General features: G+C 42.1%; 1 protein-coding gene across 3 annotated transcripts in view; it reads left to right on the forward strand.

Annotated features, from left to right (window-relative positions):
- Positions 1 to 22,415, forward strand: part of RAI14 (retinoic acid induced 14) — a 150,314-nt gene that overhangs the window by 9,555 nt on the left and 118,344 nt on the right. The gene's annotated exons all lie outside the window — the stretch shown is intronic.

Raw genomic sequence — 22,415 nt, forward strand, 5'->3', positions numbered from 1 at the left:
CAGTAAGAAAACGAACACATTTATTTTATATTAAATATCACTCACGTTATGCCTATGTAAGGATGGACTAGTATCTATACATTTTATGCATTCATGACATACCATTTAAAATTTTTTTTGTATTTCTAGGCTACACAGTTCATTGGTGGGTTTTTTCAAATTGTCGCAAATCTCCCAAAATTTTTCCAATCTATTTATTGAAAAAATGTCACATATAAGTGGACTTGCACAGTTCAGACCTGTGTTGTTCAAGGGCCACAAATATATGTAGGGCCCTGAGGTCCCGCATTGAACCATGTCAGGAAGGCCTCGCCCAGGGCTGTGTGGGGAGTAGTCTACCATTCTCTCTCAAGCTGAAGCTTATTTCAGGCCCAATCCACATTCGTCATGGATGCAAGCTGCTTAGAATACTCTCAGAACCTTCTTGAATCTTTGTTTAAAAAAAAAATCCTTAATTTTCTTTGGGGCTGTATCAGTTTTCTCTTTTGAGAAAAAAGTTTCACATTTCTTTCCTATGAGCTTTTTTTAAATTGGGAAAAACTTGAAAATATAGGCATGGAAACCAACCCATATCTGTATACCATCTGGGATTTCCTAGGAGGTTTTTTTTTTTTTTAAAGAAAAAACTCATTTCTGCCACTAACCTTCTGTATACATCCAGTCAGCAATCTTGATCATCTCCTCAGTAATTAGATTCTTTCTATGCTATACAACTTTACACCATGTTGGTGTGCTGTTTGTTGACTTTTTCTATTGCTTTTCCTCTGGAGTCTCTCAAAGCTAGAACAAGATTTCTTCAGAATGACTCCTGTCCCAGCCTGTCTCCTGGCCAATCTGTTGACGGCTGTTACTGTTTGTGCCTTGTTTGGCAACAAGCTTGCTTTCTTCTTCTCCTTTAAAACAACCCCTGATTATTTTAAGTGCATACTGCTAGGAACAAAGCGTGTTTGATTCTCATTACATTGCAAGCGGGTGTTTATATCCACGGTGGCAAAAGAAACAGAAAGAGTAGCTCACCCTATCCTGGTGATATCTGAGGTGGCAGCCTGCCGGCTGCGGGTGCTTCTATGTGTGGCTTCCAGAACAAATGTCACCTGCCCCCCCCCCCCGCCCACCGCCCCATTACTGTCTCGCTGGTGGTTGTTTTAAGATACACTTTTATTATGATATTGGTGCTTTTAATTGTCGTAAAGCATTGTAGTATTTCATTGTTTTATAGCTTGGAGAGAGGTGTTATACAGGACATTAGAATAATTTCTTAAGGAACAGAAATGTCCTAATGATGGGGAAGCATCTAAATATCTCGAAGTTCTGCTCCTCCATATTGTTGCTAAACTGTGGAAACCTCCGCCGTAATCTGTAGTTTGCCAGCTCAGCTGAGTATAAAAATAACCACTTCACTTGTCTGTAATTATCTTTACATTTTCTGTTATTGACTCGGTATCTGTAGCAAAGCTATATGGAAAAGGATTTTTCTGACTGGTGAGTTCATTAGATTTATTCATTATGCGTATGCTGCATATGTTAAAATGACAAAGAAATAAAAATGCCGCCTTTCCCTGGAATGTTGTGAGGACAGACAGCCAGAAGGAATGCCTTTTTTCATATTGGTCCATTCAGACTTCCTAGGGGGAGCTCTGTATGTGCCAGCGGCCGATCTGAGGACTGTTCCACCTTTAAAGACAACTAAATTTTTTTGAAGTTGTAAAACGGTTGGTTTGTTGGCCAGACTTTTTTTTTTTAATTACTAGTGTTGTCTAATATGCAGCCCAGTGTTGTATTTTGGGCTTGGGAGCTGAATCTGAATCCAGCCTTCTCCATTTTTAAATTGTGCCACTTTGGCTAAGTAAACTTTCTTGGCTGCAATTTCCTAATCTTGAAACTGAGAATAAAAGCAATAGCATCTAATTTCAAAGTGGTGTGAGCATTAAATGAGATAATACTCACTTATAATTAAATAGTAAAAAAAATAAAATAAAATTTTGTAAAATAAAATTTTGCAAAATAATAATTTAAATAAATGATAGCTATTGTGGCTGTTATTACTATTGCTAATGTTATCATGTTCCTTATCATCCTACCTCTGAAGAACTGCTGATAGATTGGCCAATATGATTGTAACTGCCATTGTAATCTATAGCTATAAAGACGGGTTGCCCCCATATGTCACTGAAACACATCTGCCGGGTATCTTCTGTGTAGTTCAGAACTATGTTTCCCTGTGTTATCATTCCTCCATTTAGTCCTTCTTTATATCCTTGGGTAATGTGGACAATGTAAAGACACATTTCCTTTAATCGTGACCAGTCCTCTTCCCAACTGTATTAACAAATTCCTCAGTCTCACCAGACAACTTGCCTTGTTTCAGTCATCATCTAGGCACAGAGCAGTAACATAGTGGTTAAGATGAAGATGGTGATACTTAGAATGAAGGAGAAGTTAAATTCCCTGTTGAATCCTTTGGAAAATTGTCCAACTGTTGGTAGAGAAAAATAGATATGTTTTCTGAACCATATATAACAGAGTAATAGTTTGCATAGAAGTCTGTCAGTTTTGAAATAAAATTGTTGATTAATCATTCCTTCTTCATGTGGCAGAGTGAATCTTTTAAACTAACTTTCAACCATTATCAGCTTGCAGGATTTACTAGATCTAAGTTTTATGATTTGGTAGTAAGTGAATATTAAACATGATAACATGTACATTTTTTCTTAATTTTGTGCCTGCCTTATAAGTAATAAGAAAATGCTGGTATTGTTAATTGGATGCTGTCATCAGTCCTTGAAAGGAAAATCTAAATCATCACTGCCTAATAGAATATAAGCAAGCCACAAATACAAGCCACCGTAAGTCATTTAAAAGTTTCTAGGGCTTCCCTGGTGGTGCAGTGGTTGAGAATCTGCCTGCCAATGCAGGGGACACGGGTTTGAGCCCTGGTTGGGGAAGATCCCACATGCCGCGGAGCAACTAAGCCCGTGCGCCACAACTACTAAGCCTGCGCTCTGGAGCCCTTGAGCCACAACTTTTGAGCCTGCGTGCCATGACTTCTGGAGCCTTGCGCCTAGAGCCCGTGCTCTGCAACAAGAGAAGCCACCGCGGGCTTCCCTGGTGGTGCAGTGGTTGAGAGTCTGCCTGCCAATGCAGGGGACATGGGTTCGAGCCCTGGTCTGGGAAGATCCCATATGCCGCGGAGCAACTAGGCCCGTGAGCCACAACTACTGAGCCTGCACGTCTGGAGCCTGTGCTCTGCAACAAGAGAGGCCGCAATAGTGAGAGGCCCGCGCACCGCGATGAAGAGTGGCCCCCACTTGCCACAACTAGAGAAAGCCCTCACACAGAAACGAAGACCCAACACAGCCATAAATAAATAAATAAACAAATACTTTAAAAAAAAAAAAAAAGAGAAGCCACCGCAATGAGAAGCCCACACACTGCAACGAAGAGTAGCCCACACTCGCCACAACTAGAGAAAGCCCGCGCGCAGCAACGAAGACCCAACACAGCCAAAAATAAATAAATAAAATAAATAAATTTATTAAAAAAAAATTTCTGGTAGGCACAAAAAGGAAAGTGAAGCAAATGAAATTAATCTAATAATTTATTTTATCTAGGCTATCCAAAATACTATCAACATATATTCAGTCAACCTATTAATGATATAGTTGACATTCTTTTTTCATAGTAAGTCTTTGAAATCCGTTGTGTATTTTCCACTTACAGTGCATGTCAGCTTGCACTAGCCACGTTCTAAATGCTCAGTGGCCACGTGTGATTAATGACTACAGTATTAGACAGCACTGGTCTAAGTAATATGTCATTGTAGGTCCCGTAACCCCAGTAACCACCTGACACGTAGAATGCCCTCAATAGATGGATGCTTGATTAAGCTTCCCTGCTTCTCTACCCAGTTATCTGGAATTTTGCCCTTAGCTTTCAGTGTTTCCTTAGAGAAGTACAGTAGCTCAAAAGCTTCATCACAAACTGATTACACATGGAATAATGGATATTTGTGTTCTTGGTTTACAAGTCTGTCTCTCTCTCTTTTCATGCAAATGCATTCATCTACATGGGCCTATTTTTCTTGTAGGCAGGGATTGTGTATGGGCCCCATTTCTGCATCCCCTATGTACTTGGCCCAGAGTTGGTATTCAGTGTATATGAGTAAATAAAACAGTATAGGTTTCTTATTTTTCCTCTTAAATTGCAAATTCTTGAGTAGGCACGATATTTGTACTCTGTAGACCCTCGTAGGATCACGTGCAAGCTCTGTGAGTTTGTGGATATGCGTGGCGCCCAGGGTGGGGGGGAGAGTGTTTTAAATCTTTGTAGCAGTTGATAGAAGCATTCCCCATCCTTTATGCTAATGCTGTTTTCTTCTTATCCCTAAACACAACAAAGCGTTGAAAATTGAAAGGTAGAAGGTCCAGGGTATCAAATTCAGTCAACAGGAGTTCGTGTTCACTGGGCAGGCGGTTCTAGGCCCCTCACAGAGCACAGGCATGGAGCAGTCTGGAGCTTCTACTGGAAGGGATCTGGAAGGCTTTTCCATTTGCGCTGCCAGGACAGTAGTGTGGCAAATCCAGGTTGGCATAGCCCCTGGGGAGTGATGCCATGGTGACTGAACCACTGTGTTGGGCTTCTCTTCCACGTGTCTTGTTTAGAATAAATTAGCATGAGTGAGAGGGATATTCAAGGATTAACTGCTCCAAGCATTATCCTTGGGCCGCGAGGTCTCCTGGTCCAGCGTTGCAACCCCCTACTCCAGGGCAACTCCCCCGCTGTCTGCCCCTCTCTCCTTGTCCCCAGCTGTCCTGAAGTTTCCTTCTTCATCCTTAGCCGCAGCACTGGGTCCCTCCAGGACCCAGCTGTTTGGATGGCCTTTTATTTCGTGAGGGTTTTTAGAAGTCTAATGCTATTCATTTCCAGTTACTCATGATTGTTTTCCTTGTTGGCTGGTTCCTGTAGGAGAGCCAAAGAGCTATTCATATTTTCAGGATGGAAATAGCCCAGAAGGTGGGGCTTGCTGGCCAGGTCTTCTGTGGTGAAGAAAGAACGGAGTGCTTGGAGGTGGAAGTGGGTGAGGCGGTGCTGCCAGATCAAGGAGCACCTAACAGCCAAACAAATGAGTGATCAATATGCCCTCCCTAACCTGTGGGTTCCGAGGGGACCTCATAGGTCCCCCCATTGTATTCAGCCCAGTTAAACTCTGGAGAGTGTGTATTTCAGTTCCGTAGGTTCATGAAGTGAATTGAGCTACTGACTTCAGAAATGAGCAGAACAGACAGAAATGCAAGCTGCAGCAGTGCTCTTGAGGTTCTAGGCTCCTCTTTTATGGCGGCATCTGAGGTGGCATCTCAGGCATTTTGTGCCTGAGCAAGATTGACTAGGTGACAAGGCACCAAAGGATTTGTCAGTACTCTTAGATTGCAAGTGACGGAAACTCAACTTGAACTAGCTTAGGAAAGAAGGGGGAGCGCCTTGGCTCATGTGATGCCAAATCCTGTGCTAAAAGGGTGTCAGGGCCTCTGGGATCCCTGGAATCAGGGGCCTTCCTGGTTCCCTCCCTCAAACCAGCTTTCTGTGCTCGGTTAGGATTGAGTCTTGGGCAGCCGCCAGGCTCACATTTTTCCAGCTTCTCTGCCAGAGAGGAAGGTCTTGTCTTCCCTTTTTCTTCCCCCTTCCACTTCCTTCTCTTTTCCCTTCCTCTTCTACTTCCCCCTTCTCTTTCCCCCTCCTCTTCCCCGCCCCACCCCCAGAAATCCCAGGGAAGGTGTCTGAATAGCCTTGCTAAGGACACATTCCCATCTCTAGGGAACAGCTACAGTCATAATATAACCTGGTTGGAGTGGTGATGGGGAGGCAGGGGTAGGAGGACAGTTTTCTAGAAGAGGAGTTCAGAAGAAGGCGGGCACAGAGGATCACAGGTCAGACAGCGTGCATGGTAACACGTTATGTTAGAGAAAATGCGGAGACCTGCCTTCAAGTGAGCAGGGACCCCGTCCCTGTTGGACTAGAGATGAGACTATATGATTTATGAATACATGATGTTCGAATGACATCCAAACATGGTAGCTGGGGCAGCAGAAATAATCATCGTGCTCTCCATCTACTCCCCCACTCCTGCTCCTAGGGTATCAGAGTTCACAGAATCCATGTTATTAACTTATTTATCCCTTATTCTCAAAAGTATCTGAGGCACTGGATGACTGGGTGGGGATTCATCAGAACCATTGTGATCATCGTAAATGACATTTCCTACATTCTAGAATGTGGAGAGTCCAAGTTATCCCATTTTAAAACCGAGTCAAAGAACCGATGACGTCACGGTAAGCCAACATTTGGGAATCAAATATAACCATCCAGGGAGCTACCCTTTCACTCTAAAGATGTTTCTCACTACCTAACAACTTTCCATATGGACCTCCTTTTGACTTTTTGTATTTCGTCTTTTCAAAAACAGCTTCATTGAGGTATGATTTACATTCCACAAAATTCACCATTTTTAGTATACAGTACTGTTTGTTCAATTTTTAGTAAATTTATAGAGTTGTGGAATCATCACCACCATTGAGTTTTTTTTTTTTCCACACACACACACTGTATTTTATTTTTACAAGAGATAAATAAACTGATACCAAACATTGTAAATGGATGACCACAACAAAAGCAACAATGATTGCAATTACCAAACACAAAACACACTCATACTTTGTCATAATATTGACATTCAGTCCAGTAATCCTCCACTGTAACAGCTCCTTTACTTTGCAGTGAAAATTGATTTGTATACTTTTTGCCTCTGAGTCATTCTGGGATTTTTTTTTTTTTTTATTCAAACAGAAAGTCACAAAAATTATAATCATCCTCATCAGTTCACTCAGTCCCATGTAATTAATTTTTTTTCATCTTGATCTTTTGTTAGCACTTTTATGAATTCATCAGTTTTCCATTAGAGTTCTGAAAATGCTTATTCATTCAGTTCAGCAGTATAGTCAGTTACCAGAAACCTGTACTTGTCAGAGTCTTTTCCATGAATTCCTTGAAGATGAAACCATTTTATAGGAACATTTTTGCAAAAGCATCAGAGTACACCCAGAACTCTCTGTAAATGACAAAAGACTTAAAAATGACCACGGTTAAAGATTTGATGAAAGTTCATAATAATGCAATTAACAACAAGGACATTTAGTTATTTCTGAGATATACATTTCAAAGTAATAACTAGAATTATGACTTATAACATTATACAAGAACACATAAGACTTTTAGAAATTTCATGTAATGTCTGAAACATTTATATTAACATATTTCCATAAAAATAACCCAAAGAAAGTTTAGTATTAGTTTTTTTGGTTTTTTTTTTTATACTACAGGTTCTTATTAGTCATCAATTTTATACACATCAGTGTATACATATCAATCCCAATCGCCCAATTCAGCACACCACCATCCCCACCCCACCGCGGTTTTCCCCCCTTGGTGTCCATACATTTGTTCTCTACGTCTGTGTCTCAACTTCTGCCCTGCAAACCGGTTCATCTGTACCATTTTTCTAGGTTCCACATACATGCGTTAATATACGATATTTGTTTTTCTCTTTCTGACTTACTTCACTCTGTATGACAGTCTCTAGATCCATCCACGTCTCAACAAATGACTCAATTTCGTTCCTTTTCATGGCTGAGTAATATTCCATTGTATATATGTACCACATTTTCTTTATCCATTCGTCTGTCGATGGGCATTTAGGTTGCTTCCATGACCTGGCTATTGTAAATAGTGCTGCAATGAACATTGGGGTGCATGTGTCTTTTTGAATTATGGTTTTCTCTAGGTATATGCCCAGTAGTGGGATTGCTGGATCATATGGTAATTCTATTTTTAGTTTTTTAAGGAACCTCCATACTGTTCTCCATAGTGGCTGTATCAATTTACATTCCCACCAACAGTGCAAGAGTGTTCCCTTTTCTCCACACCCTCTCCAGCATTTGTTGTTTGTAGATTTTCTGATGATGCCGATTCTGACTGGTGTGAGGTGATCCCTCATTGTAGTTTTGATTTGTATTTCTCTAATAATTAGTGATGTTGAGCAGCTTTTCATGTGCTTCTTGGCCATCTGTATGTCTTCTTTGGAGAAATGTCTATTTAGGTCTTCTGCCCATTTTTGGATTGGGTTGCTTCTTTAATATTGAGCTGCATGAGCTGTTTATATATTTTGGAGATTAATCCTTTGTCTGTTGATTCGTTTGCAAATATTTTCTCCCATTCTGAGGGTTGTCTTTTCATCTTGTTTATGATTTCCTTTGCTGTACAAAAGCTTTGAAGTTTCATTAGGTCCCGTTTGTTTATTTTTGTTTTTATTTCCATTACTCTAGGAGGTGGATCAAAAAAGATCTTGCTGTGATTTATGTCAAAGAGTGTTCTTCCTATGTTTTCCTCTAGAAGTTTTATAGTGTCTGGTCTTACATTTAGGTCTCGAATCCATTTTGAGTTTATTTTTGTGTATGGTGTTAGGGAGTATTCTAATTTCATTCTTTTACATGTAGCTGTCCAGTTTTCCCAGCACCACTTATTGAAGAGACTGTCTTTTCTCCATTGTATATCTTTGCCTCCTTTGTCATAGATTAGTTGACCATAGGTGCGTGGGTTTACCTCTGGGCTTTCTATCTTGTTCCATTGATCTATGTTTCTGTTTTTGTGCCAGTACCATATTGTCTTGATTACTGTAGCTTTGTAGTATAGTCTGAAGTCAGGGAGTCTGATTCCTCCAGCTCCATTTTTTTCCCTCAAGACTGCTTTGGCTATTTGGGGTCTTTTGTGTCTCCATACAAATTTTAAGATGATTTGTTCTAGTTCTGTAAAAAATGCCATTGGTAATTTGATAGGGATTGCATTGAATCTGTAGATTGCTTTGGGTAGTATAGTCATTTTCACAATATTGATTCTTCCAATCCAAGAACATGGTATATCTCTCCATCTGTTGGTATCATCTTTAATTTCTTTCATCAGTGTCTTATAGTTTTCTGCATACAGGTCTTTTGTCTCCCTAGGTAGGTATACCTAGGTATTTTATTCTTTTTGTTGCAATGGTAAATGGGAGTGTTTCCTTAATTTCTCTTTCAGAATTTTCATCATTAGTGTTTAGGAATGCAAGAGACTTCTGTGCATTAATTTTGTATCCTGCAACTTTACCAAATTCATTGATTAGCTCTAGTAGTTTTCTGGTGGCATTTTTAGGATTCTCTATGTATAGTATCATGTCATCTGCAAACAGTGATAGTTTTACTTCTTCTTTTCCAATTTGTATTCCTTTTATTTCTTTTTCTTCTCTGATTGCTGTGGCTAGGACTTCCAAAACTGTGTTGAATAATAGTGCTGAGGGTGGACATCCTTGTCTCGTTCCTGATCTTAGAGGAAATGCTTTCAGTTTTTCACAATTGAGAATGATGTTGGCTGTGAGTTTGTCGTATATGGCCTTTATTATGTTGAGGTAGGTTCCCTCTATGCCCACTTTCTGGAGAGTTTTTCTCATAAATAGGTGTTGAATTTTGTCAAAAGCTTTTTCTGCATCTATTGAGATGATCATATGGTTTTTATTCTTCAATTTGTTAATGTGGTGTATCACATTGATTGATTTGTGTATATTGAAGAATCCTTGCATCCCTGGGATAAATCCCACTTGATCATGGTGTATGATCCTTTTAATGTGTTGTTGGATTCTGTTTGCTAGCATTTTGTTGAGGATTTTTGCATCTATATTCATCAGTGATATTAGTCTGTAATTTTCTTTTTTTGTAGTATCTTTGTCTGGTTTTGGTATCAGCGTGGTGGTGGCCTCATAGAATGAGTTTGGGAGTGTTCCTTTGCAATTTTTTGGAAGAGTTTGAGAAGGATGGGTGTTAGCTCTTCTCTAAATGTTTGATAGAATTCACCTGTGAAGCCATCTGGTCCTGGACTTTTGTTTGTTGGAAGATTTTTAATCACAGTTTGAATTTCATTACTTGTGATTGGTCTGTTCATATTTTCTATTTCTTCCTGGTTCAGTCTTGGAAGGTTATACCTTTCTAAGAATTTGTCCATTTCTTCCAGGTTGTCCATTTTATTGGCATAGAGTTGCTTGTAGTAGTCTCTTAGGATGCTTTGTATTTCTGCGGTGTCTGTTGTAACTTATCCTATTTCATTTCTAATTTTATTGATTTGAGTCCTCTCCCTCTTTTTCTTGATGAGTCTGGCTAATGGTTTATCAGTTTTGTTTATCTTCTCAAAGAACCAGCTTTTAGTTTTACTGATCTTTGCTATTGTTTTCTTTGTTTCTATTGCATTTATTTATGCTCTGATCTTTATGATTTGTTTCCTTCTACTAACTTTGGGTTTTGTTTGTTCTTCTTTCTTTAGTTCTTTTAGGTGTAAGTTTAGATTGTATACTTGAGATTTTTCTTGTTTCTTGAGGTAAGCTTGTACAGCTATAAAGTTCCCTCTTAGAACTGCTTTTGCTGCATCCCATAGGTTTTGGATCATCGTGTTTTCATTGTCATTTGTCTCTAGGTATTTTTTGATTTCCTCTTTGATTTCTTCACTAATCTCTTGGTTATTTAGAAACGTATTGTTTAACCTCCATGTGTTTGTGGTTTTAACGTTTTTTTCCCTGTAATTCATTTCTAATCTCATAGTGTTGTGGTCGGAAAAGATTCTTGATATGATTTCAATTTTCTTAAATTTACTGAGGCTTGATTTGTGACCCAAGATGTGATCTATCCTGGAGAATGTTTGTATGCACTTGAGAAGAAAGTGTAATCTGCTGTTTTTGGATGGAATGTCCTATAAATATCAATTAAATCTATCTGGTCTATTGTGTCATTTAAAGCTTCTGTTGCCTTATTTATTTTCATTTTGGATGATCTGTCCATTGGTGTAAGTAAGGTGTTAAAGTCCCCCACTATTATTGTGTTACTGTCGATTTCCTCTTTTATAGCTGTTAGCAGTTGCCTTATGTATTGAGGTGCTCCTATGTTGGGTGCATATATATTTATAATTGTTATATCTTCTTCTTGGATTGATCCCTTGATCATTATGTAGTGTCGTTCCTTGTCTCTTGTAACATTCTTTATTTTAAAGTCTATTTTATCTGATATGAGTATAGCTACTCCAGCTTTCTTTTGATTTCCAGTTGCATGGAATATCTTTTTCCATCCCCTCACTTTCGGTCTGTATGTGTCCCTAGGTCTGAAGTGGGTCTCTTGTAGACAGCATATATATGGGTCTTGTTTTTGTATCCATTCAGCAAGCCTGTGTCTTTTGGTTGGAACATTTAATCCATTCAAGTTTAAGGTAATTATCGATATGTAGGTTCCTATTGCCATTTTCTTAATTGTTTTTGGTTTGTTTTTGTAGGTCCTTTTCTTCTCTTGTGTTTCCCACTTAGAGAAGTTCCTTTAGCATTTGTTGTAGAGCTGGTTTGGTGGTGCTGAATTCTCTTAGCTTTTGCCTGTCTGTAAAGCTTTTGATTTCTCCATAGAATCTGAATGAGATCCTTGCTTGGTAGAGTAATCTTGGTTGTAGCTTCTTCCCTTTCATCACTTTAAGTATATCATGCCACTCCCTTCTGGCTTGTAGAGTTTCTTCTGAGAAATCAGCTGTTAACCTTATGGGAGTTCCCTTGTATGTTACTTGTCATTTTTCCCTTGCTGCTTTCAATAATTTTTCTTTGTCTTTAATTTTTGCCAATTTGATTACTATGTGTCTTGGCATGTTTCTCCTTGGCTTTATCCTGTATGGGACTCGCTGTGCTTCCTGGACTTGGGTGGCTATTTCTTTTCCCATGTTAGGGAAGTTTTCGACTATAATCTCTTCAAATATTTTCTCTGGTCTTTTCTCTCTCTCTTCTCCTTCTGGGACCCCTGTAATGCGAATGTTGTTGCCTTTAATGTTGTCCCAGAGGTCTCTTAGGCTGTCTTCATTTCTTTTCATTCTTTTTTCTTTATTCTGTTCTGCATCAGTGAATTCCACCATTCTGTCTTCCAGGTCACTTATCCGTTCTTCTGCCTCAGTTATTCTGTTATTGATTTCTTCTAGTGTAGTTTTCATTTCAGTTTTTGTATTGTTCGTCTCTGTTTGTTCTTTAATTCTTCTAGGTCTTTGTTAAACATTTCTTGCATCCTCTTGATCTTTGTCTCCATTCTTTTTCCGAGGTCCTGGATCATCTTCCCTATCATTATTCTGAATTCTTTTTCTGGAAGGTTGCCTATCTCCACTTCTTTTAGTTGTTTTTCTGGGGTTTTATCTTGTTCCTTCATCTGGTACATAGCCCTCTGCCTTTTCATCTTGTCTGTCTTTCTGTGAATGTGGTTTTTGTTCCACAGGCTGCAGGATTGTAGTTTTTCTTGCTTCTGCTGTCTGCCCTCTGGTGGATGAGGCTATCTAAGAGGATTGATGGGAGGGAGTGGTGGTGGGTAGAGCTGACTGTTGCTCTGGTGGTCAGAGCTCAGTAAAACTTTAATCCACTTGACTGTTGATGGGTGGGGCTGGGTTCCCTCCCTGTTGGTTGTTTTGCCTGAGGCAACCCAACACTGGAGCCTACCTGGGCTCTTTGGTGGGGCTAATGACAGATTCTGGGAGGCCTCAGGCCAAGGAGTACTTCTGAGAACTTCTGCTGCCAGTGTCCTTGTCCCCTCGGTGAGCCACAGCCACCCCCGTCTCTGCAGGAAACCCTCCAACACCAGCAGGTAGGTCTGGTTCAGTCTCTCCCGGCGTCACTGCTCCTTCCCCTGGGTCCCAATGTGCACAGTACTTTGTGTGTGCCCTCCAAGAGTGGAGTCTCTGTTTCCCCCAGTCCTGTCGAAGTCCTGCAATCAATTCCCACTAGGCTTCAAAGTCTGATTCTCTAGGAATTCCTCCTCCCATTGCCAGACCCCCAGGTTGGGAAGCCTGACGAGGGGCTCAGAACCTTCACTCCAGTGGGTGGACTTCTGTGGTATAAGTGTTCGCCAGTCTGTGAGTCACCCACTCACCAGTTATGGGATTTGATTTTACTGTGATTGCGCCCCTCCTACCATCTTATTGTGGCTTCTCCTTTGTCTTTGGATGTGGGGTATCTTTTTTGGTGAGTTCCAGTATCTTCCTGTCGATGATTGTCCAGCAGCTAGTTGTGATTCTGGTGTTCTCGCAAGAGGGAGTGAGAGCACGTCCTTCTACTCCGCCGTCTTGGTTCCTCCTCTCCCACCACTGAGTTTTAAAACACCTCTCTCACCCCCAAAAAGAGCCCTCATGCTCATTTGCAGTCCCTCCTTGTTACCATTCCCAGCCTTAGACAACTGTAATCTACTTCCTGTCTATAAATTTGCCAGTTCCGGACATGTCACAGAGATGGAATCTTACAATATGTGGCCTCTGTGTCTGACCTTCACTTAGCACAATGGTTTTGCGCTGCATGTATAAACACTTTGTTCCTTTTTGGTGCTGGAAAGTACTGCATTCCACTGTGTGGAAATGCCACATTTTGTGTACCTAACTGATGGATATTTCAGTTGTTTCCACTTTTTCACGATTATGAATACTGCTGCTATACATTCATGTACAAATCTCTGTGTGGACACGTGTTTTCATTTCCCTTGGCAAGATACATAGGAGTGTAATTGCCAGGTTGAATGGTAAATTTATGTTTAACTTAAGAAGCTGCCAGACTGCTTGCCACAGTAACTGTTTGCTTTCCACATTTTGTATTTTAACTAGTAACGTTTGCGGGGTGGCCCTGTCTTTTATTTTTTAATGTAAATTTATTTATTCATTTTTGGCTGTGTTGTGTCTGCGTTGCTGCGCGCGGCTTTCTCTAGTGGCGGCGAGCGGGGGCTACTCTTCGTTGCAGTGTGCGGGCTTCTCGTCGCGGAGCACAGGCTCTAGGCACGTGGGCTTCAGTAGTTATGGCTCGTGGACTCAGTAGTTGTGGCTCGTGAGCTCAGAAGTTGTGGCCCACAGGCTCTAGAGAGCAGGCTCAGTAGTTGTGGCGCACGGGCTTAGGCTTCACGGCATGTGGGATCTTCCCGGATCAGGGCTCGAACCCGTGTCCCCTGCATTGGCAGGCAGATTCTTAACCACTGTGCCACCAGGGAAGTCTCATACCCTGTCTTTTTAAACTTGATTGGTTCTTTTGGATCTTAAGATGGGGGAAAGCCAAGGAATGGACTTGAGATGAAGAAGGTAAGGTGCTTAGTACATATGCTTGCCATTTCGGGTTGATTACTAGGTGTGTACAGGGCAGCTTTTTTGCTTGAGAGATGGACACGTGGTGTGTTTCGACAGAGCTATTGACACCAGCATTAAAGATTTGGAAACGTACACTAGGAACGGCATTTTAGAGATCATCTTAAAAAATAACCTCAGGGACTTTCCTGGTGGCACAGTGGTTAAGAATCTGCCTGCTAATGCAGGGGACACGGGTTCGAGCTCTGGTCTGGAAAGATCCCACATGCCATGGAGCAACTAAGCCCGTGCGCCACAACTACTGAAACTGCGCTCTAGAACCCGTGCTCCGTAACAAGAGAAGCCACTGCACCGAAGAGTAGTCCCCGCTCGCCGTAACTAGAGAAAGCCCATGCGCAGCAACGAAGACCCAATGCAGCCAAAAAACAAACAAATAAATGAATTAATAAAAAAAATAACCTCAACATGAGGGATAATCACATGGAATTTCTTAGTCCTAGAGTGATTTTTATATTCCAGAAGTAGCTTGTTTTGATTAAGCCCATGCTTTTTAAATGGGATGGATTTAGGGCACGAGGTAACCTTGGGGCTTTCCTTTGGTAGGCTTATCAGAGCATGTGAGCAGCAGATTTGACAGCCCAGATAGTAGTGTTGCCAGAGCCCCAGCCAATTTCGTATCAGTGCTGGTGGCTCTGACTGATTCATGGACCAAGATCGGTCCTGGTTGATGGCAGGTTTTATTTTTAAAGAAGAATGATATATTTGTTTCTCAAAAGAAATGTCATCCCCGGATAAAGGCAAGTTGTGAATATAGGGAGAGAGATTAATGTTCTTAAGCGTTTTACTTCATGATTATTATGATACAATATCTGAATGGCATTTACAGTTTTAAAAGAATGTGATCATTTTTTGGAGGGAGGAAGTAAGATATTGGAGTATTTTAGAAAAGATTCATTGCCAAAATGAAGCAATTGCTTATGTCTTTTTTTCCCCTCTTACCTTTCCCTCTTCCTTATCATCTGGGCAATCTTTTAACACACCTGCACCTTAGTGAATTCATAAAAGAGATGACATATGTGAAAGCATCTAGCCCATAATTAATGGTTAGTAAAGTTTGCGTGTGTGTTGACTCATTCATTCATTTATTTATATGTATCTTTACTGAATAAATTAGACACCTAAGATGTGATCATAAAGCAGCTTTGTTTGTGTCCCACTAACACTTTAAAATTTATTCAGTGAAGTGAGTCTATCTCTTGCTTCTCGATGAAATCTATAAGTTTTCTGATTAGATTTTTAAAAAATTCTACAGTCAGTTTCAATTGCTAAATACTCTTAGTTTAGAACTTGGAATGCCCGATTTCAAATACAAATTAAAATTTCAAATTTGATTTAAAAGAAAATATCTTTCCTTTTCTCTCTTTCCCTGCTTTCTCCTGCTCTTCTACTGCCTTCATCTAACGGTCATGTTTTTTTCCCACCACGCCCCCCCAGGGTTGCAGTGGTAAACCAGGGGTTGGAGTGGGGAGATGCGAAGTAAGAGGGATAAGAAAGTTCTTACTTGACGGTACATAGCAAGATAGTGCTGTGCTCTCTGAACCTGATAGATGTTTTGAGCTGACTCTCGCTCTTGGGGTCTTTTGGGGGGAATTATGGTTTGGATTGTGTCCTCCTAAAATTCATATGTTGAAGCCCTAACCCCTAGTACTGCGGAATGTGACTGTATTTGGACATAGGGTCTTTAAAGATGTGATTAAGGCAAATAGGGGTATATGGTTGTGGCTGGTGTCCTCATAAGAAGACAGTAGGACACAGACACACAAAGAGGGAAGGCCATGTAAAAACACTGGGAGAAGAAAACCATCTACAATGAGGGAGCGAGGCTTCAGAATAAAATCAAAATCAGCCTTGCTATTACCCTGATTTTGGACTTCTGGCCTCCAGAACTGTGAGGATATAGATTTCTGTTGCGTAAGCCACCAGACTGTGATACTTTGTTATGGCAGCCCCAGCAAACCAGTAGAGGAGGGCTTTGGAGATCCCTCTCCCCTTCCTTGTTCCACTCCTGGACCATCACTGGGGACCCCTCTGATTCCCTCGATGCAGGTGATGTACTCACCTCTGCTTTGTTGCTTCTCTATCTGGGAATCAGCTTCTCCCTGCTCTCTTCACCCTCTCATCCACTCTGTTAGACAGGATCCACGACAGCTTACTACCGTCTCATGAATTGTCTACATCTGGTCTACAGGAGGCGTACATCTGTGCTCAGATAAACTCCAGCGTTCAGGCTGATCACAGCCCAGCAGCCGCCGCTCCTTTTTTTCCCATCCTCACAGCTTAGGCCAGTTTGTCTCCCACCTTTTAGATTTTCCAGGCAAGGATCAGACACCCCTGTCCAGTCTCTCCAAGGGGTCCTGTAGGCCTTTCTGGTGAGGTTGAGTAGGCGTGATGGGAATCACTGCATAGTTCTCTCTGAAGAAAGATCCCCCCCATTCTCCACGTGCTCCGATCCTTTTAAACCCCGGATGTGAGTGAAGGTTTGAGAGTCCTGTTACCAGTTTTCAGCTAAATCCTTTGAAAATATGTGTCCTGGACTGGCCGCTTACTTTGGAATGAAACGTCTGTTCTATCTTTGTGCTTCCAATTTGACACTCAGTGCTTGGTCGCTCATCCTTTCTCTCAGCCTCCATGAACTTCTGCTGAGTGTGGACCGCGCAGAGAATCCTGCTGAGGTTAGTGGTGAAGACTTGGGCGTGGCCAGGATGGACTTTTTCCTTGTTGAGAAGCTCCCTGACTGGAAGTGGTAGAATCTCATGCAATAATAATAGACCGGGCATGTAGATTTGGCGGAGTCCTTGGCCTGCTTTGTATCAGGCTGATAAAATCTCTATCCTAAGCGCTTGCCCCCAGGATTCTAGTGGATAGTCCTTGCTCTCTGTTGACTCTTACATTCCATTACTGAAATGGTCAGCTCCCTTGGCTGAGCTCAGCATGTGGTTAGGGAGATGCTGCCGGGGGGAGCACAGCCATGAGAGAGGAGAGGCAGGCAGGACGGGAAAGGGAGGGGCAACCTGGTAAGATTCATAGGCCAAATGAGTTGGTGGTTTTGGTTTGTTTGTTTTTTTTTAGCTTCTTAATGTTTTCACATGTAGATGTGAAAACTGATCACGGAGTTTACTCAAACCCCAGTACAGCTAACCCAGTCCATTTGGGACCAAAGAGAGCCTTGCTGAGGTCAAGGGCAAAGTCTAAAGGCTACCCAGGCACCTGACCCGTATCTTTGTCCTACACATTCCATCAGGAAACACTTACCGATTTTATGCCAATGGCTAGCACCCGAGTAATAAGCAAAATGAAAACTCTACCCTGAAAATCCTCCATTCCAACGTAAACAGCCTGAGATGTACATTTTCAGATTTGTCCAAAATTGGTATTGGGACTCTTTTTTAAAAAATTAATTAATTAATTAATTTATTTATGGCTGTGTTGGCTCTTCTTTTCTGTGCGAGGGCTTTCTCTAGTTGCGGCAAGCGGGGGCCACTCTAAATCGCGGTGGGCGGGCTTCTCACTATCGCGGCCTCTCTTTTTGTGGAGCACAGGCTCCAGACGCGCAGGCTCAGTAGTTGTGCTTACGGGCCTAGTTGCTCCGTGGCATGTGGGATCTTCCCAGACCAGGGCTCGAACCCGTGTCCCCTGCATTGGCAGGCAGATTCTCAACCACTGCGCCACCAGGGAAGCCCGGTATTGGGACTCTTGAACCCCTCGCTCACATCCAAGGTCTAAAAGGGTGAGGGTGTGTGGAGATTGGGGGAGGATATTTGGAGAGAACTTTGCAATGATTCCCACCATACCTACACAGCCTTCTGAGAGAAGCTTCTAGGACTGCTGGCAGAGCTTGGACAGGTGTCTGACCCTTGCCTGGGAAACCTCAGATGGGTGTGCCTGATCTTGCGGGAAAGACCTGACAAGGTGCCCTTTTCTCATCAGCTTGCCCAAATCCTGAGTTTCCTTTATAGCCACTTAGACCCTACCCCTATGGTGAAGACTTCTCTGATGCTGTGAAAGGTCTCTCCAGATAAAGATGTCCCTGACGAGAGAGCCTGTCACGCCATCCAAACTGCCCCTTGGGGAGTTACCTTTTATAGTATTTGTCTTGCCAGATTGAGAGCATTGAGCGTTCATAGCTTTTGGTTCAAATTCCATGTTTGTGGGAGAGAGATGATTGTCTGAGAAAACAGGTACTTGAGGGGGAAGAGGTAGTAGATGCTGACAAGGCGAGAAGTATTTTAATTTTAGTTTCTTGCATTGGTTCAATGTCCTCTTCAGTGCTTTGGATTTTAAGTCTGATGTTCTTTTCACTTGGAAGAAAAAACCCTGAAGCCTGTCTGGGGTACACGTTAGTGTTCTGGTGTTACTGAGGATTCCGTGGAGTTATCTCCACAATTCCACGACTGACGGATGAGTTAGAGTGAGGACACTTATTCACTCTGCTCCTCTAATGCTGTGGCGATTCACAGGGAATTGTTTTAAACCACTGCCCTTGAATCCTGGGGTATGGCATCTTGGATGCTAATACATTCCTGTGATTCAGGAAAATGTACATGTGTGTACCACTGCCATATGCCTTTGCGAGTTCATATCGTTTCTTAGTGGCCACGGGTAACCTGCTAGTTTCTCTCCTAGATTTTAGTGTAGAGGGCTCCCCTCTCACCCCACACAATATTTTGAAAGGTTCAGTCAATGCTCGAAAATGTTGGTCTATTATATCTACTTATACAGTGTCCCTAGATTATCTTTAATGAAGGTGTCAATTATAGGTATGGTATCACTGAGTCTAGAACAGTGGTTCCCAATCTAACTGAGCATCCAAATCACCCGGCAAGTTTAAAAAAAGAAAAATTACAGATTTCTGAGCCTCACCTCTGATTACAGAATCCAAATACCTGGCTGGAGCTCCAAGAGGACCCTTATGTGCTGACATAATTGCCAGCGTTGTCTTATGAAATAATCTTTGCGTCATATGTCAGGGTGGAAGCGGGGGCGGGTGGGAGAAGGAGTGGTTGGAATATAGAAGACAGGAGCGTTTTTTTCTAACCGTTTCAGGTGGGGGTGGCTTACGGTAGAGAAATGGCTAAATAAAGAGAATCTAGGAGCAACCACATGTTAGCACTAAGGGCACTGCTTGTTTAGCCTCTGTTCCTTCGAAGTTCATTTTCAGTCAGTCCAGACGTTTCTAACCTGGAATTTTTTTAACTCTAAGGATCGGAGAGGTAATGGAGATTATTAAACTTTTGAAAAAAACAACAGCTTTGTTCAGTCACATCCTCCTCAACTTGCCCATTTGAATTATACAATTGAATGGCTTTTGGTACGTTCACAGGTTGTGCAGCTATCATGGCAGTAAATGTAGAACATTTTCATCACCCCAAAAGGAAACTCTGTATCTATTGTAAGCCATTTTTAATACTCAAAGAAGTCTAACTTATTAGTTCATACTGTAGCCCTATAGGCTAATATCAAGCTTTTTTGATTCAGGCTAGAATTATATCAGATAAGGTAGCTCATGTTAAGCTTTGATTGAGAGTTACATTATTTTTAAAGGGAAAATGGATTAACAAACCCCGTTTGTTGGATCTAGTATTTCAGATGAGAGGGCAGCACGTTTGTGCATCTCTGCCCTACTCCATCCTCCGCGATGGAGTGACATCACATGATGACGGGTGACGAAGCTGTGTTTCAGTGACTTATTCTGGGTTTGCGCAGGGAGCAAACTGACTAACATTTCTGCTCAGTGGGTAGACATGCTTGAAAGGGGAGAATGTGATTCAAACACCCTTTCCCATATACGTGAAACATTTCATCCTCTTTTTGAACCATTCAAATGAGACTCCCGTGCAATTAATTTGGCTTCACCGCAACTCTTTTGATCTAAGCATCTTGATTAAGTGACTTTTCCAAGGACTGCTAGTAGTGTAGCCTGGCTAAATTGATAGATGTCACTTTATCCAGTCTGGCCTTTGGAAGTTTGAATTTGGGAATTAGAGCTGTAAGATTCCAGCTGACCCAAGGAAGGCAAGTCGCTGATTGACTCGTGGGTCCTCTTGGGGAAGAGGAGGAGGTATCGAGGCAGAGCCCAGCATCATTTCAGGGGCAGGTGACTTCCCCCTAGTCCTGGCTTCCAGGGGTTAGGTTCTTTTACCAATACTGGGAAAGCTGTGATCTGTTACTAACTTGAATTACCCCCAGCTACAGTTCTTGTTTCTGAAGGTACTATTCTGTGGGTTTCCAGAACTTCTTTACCCTTGACCCCTATCTCTGTCATCCTGGAGTTATACTCTTGGACCACCCAGCTCTCACACACCCAGAGCCTTGATTCCAGGAAAACATTCACTTCACAGCTAATACCTCCCCCTGGGAATTTTTGGAATTACTTGCTTTATTTACTTAATCCTCTTAATTGTTCGTTTGCATACTTCTCACTGCCATGCCGGGGGTGGGTTGGGGGGCTGCGGACACAAAGACAAACACCCAAAAAAACTAGCACCACACCCATGAACACTCCCCGCCCCAACATGACCTCAAACAAAAATCCGACCCAACTTCGCCTAAGACATTGTGTTCTTGCCTGAAGGAATGCTTTGGGTGGTTCCACCTTGATGGGCTACACAGTTTGTGGATTATCTAAGCCCGGGTTTCTCTTTGCTTCTTTTCCTGCTGCATGGATTTGGCCTCTTTTCTTGGTTATTAGCACTTCACCCAGAGGGTGGAAGGAATTGAACTTAAAGGGCGATTTCCATTTTCTAGCTACTTTTTTTTTTTTTTTTTTTTTTTTTTTTTAAATCTTTGCCAACACTTGTCACTTGTTATTTTTCTTTCTTTTTTTATTTATTTATTTATTTATTTATTTTATTTTTGGCTGTGTTGGGTCTTCGGTTCGTGCGAGGGCTTTCTCTAGTTGCGGCAAGCGGGGGCCACTCTTCATCGCGGTGCGGGGACCGCTCTTCATCGCGGTGCGCGGGCCTTTCACTATCACGGCCCCTCCCGTTGCGGGGCACAGGCTCCAGACGCGCAGGCTCAGTAGTTGTGGCTCACGGGCCCAGCTGCTCCGTGGCATGTGGGATCTTCCCAGACCAGGGCTCGAACCCGCGTCCCCTGCATTAGCAGGCAGATTCTCAACCACTGCGCCACCAGGGAAGCCCTTTCTAGCTACTTTTGATGGAGAACCATGAGCCAGTGACAGGTTGGGAACATCTGATTATCATTATTTCTACTCGGATTCATCAAAGGTGGTTTGCTTTGACATGAAGAAGGGCTGTTTTATAAACCAGCGCTTTGATAAGGAGAGTTCCTGTTTCACGTAACTTATTTCTAGGTTCTCAAACTTGTATGCCAAATAAATATTCAACCAAGGAGGTCCCTGGGCCCTGCTCCTGAGATTCAATTTCCATTGACTTTTGCATTTAGCAAACTGTCCCCAGGTCCTTCTGATTCAGATTAAGGAGGGGGCCAACCTCCAGAAACAGTCTCAGAGTCTGTACTTTGCTGTTCAGGTATCAGCCCAGCCTTCTCTGTGGTTAAATACGTGGCAGTTAACAAGGTGTAATTACAGTGTGTGTGGTTTCCAAGGCAACACACATTCTGTCACCCCTGCTGAGGCTGGGAAGATTGAAAGGGACCACTGGGAGGCCGCCTAATGGTGTGGCCTCCAGATTAATGTCATTGAGGTGCTTTATGATGACCGGGTTTTCATACTGTTCACCCAAGGGCCCTGCTTAAGGGCAGCAGAATGAAAGTAAACAAACTAGAAGCCAGGGAGCTGCTGGACCACTTCTGGAGGTGTCGATGAAGAGCTGAGGAGGGATGAGTCCAGACTTTCAGTTGCTTGCATTTCCCCTGCTCTATTTCCTCAAATCGGTTTAGTCCAGAATGATAAGGATGGCGGAGAAACATGATGACCTTGAAAGGCTTTTGAAAAATAATGGTCGACTGTGGTCCACATCCGACCACCCTTCCTTAGTCCTCAAATGGACAGGACTGTTGATGGTCCCCTGTTCTCACTTTGTCAACTGAGGCTTGAAGTTACATTTCTGGAGCGCTTACTAGGTGATGGGAACTTGCACATAGATTTTTCTGGCCTTTTTGACCTAAACGTGAGGGTTCCACACTGTACATTTTCCAGGTTTGAAGATGGAAAAGATCAAGTTCGTACCATATTTTAG

The sequence above is a fragment of the Balaenoptera ricei genome, chromosome 3 (assembly GCF_028023285.1).
Source record: "Balaenoptera ricei isolate mBalRic1 chromosome 3, mBalRic1.hap2, whole genome shotgun sequence".
In the NCBI taxonomy this organism is placed as follows: Eukaryota; Metazoa; Chordata; class Mammalia; order Artiodactyla; family Balaenopteridae; genus Balaenoptera; species Balaenoptera ricei.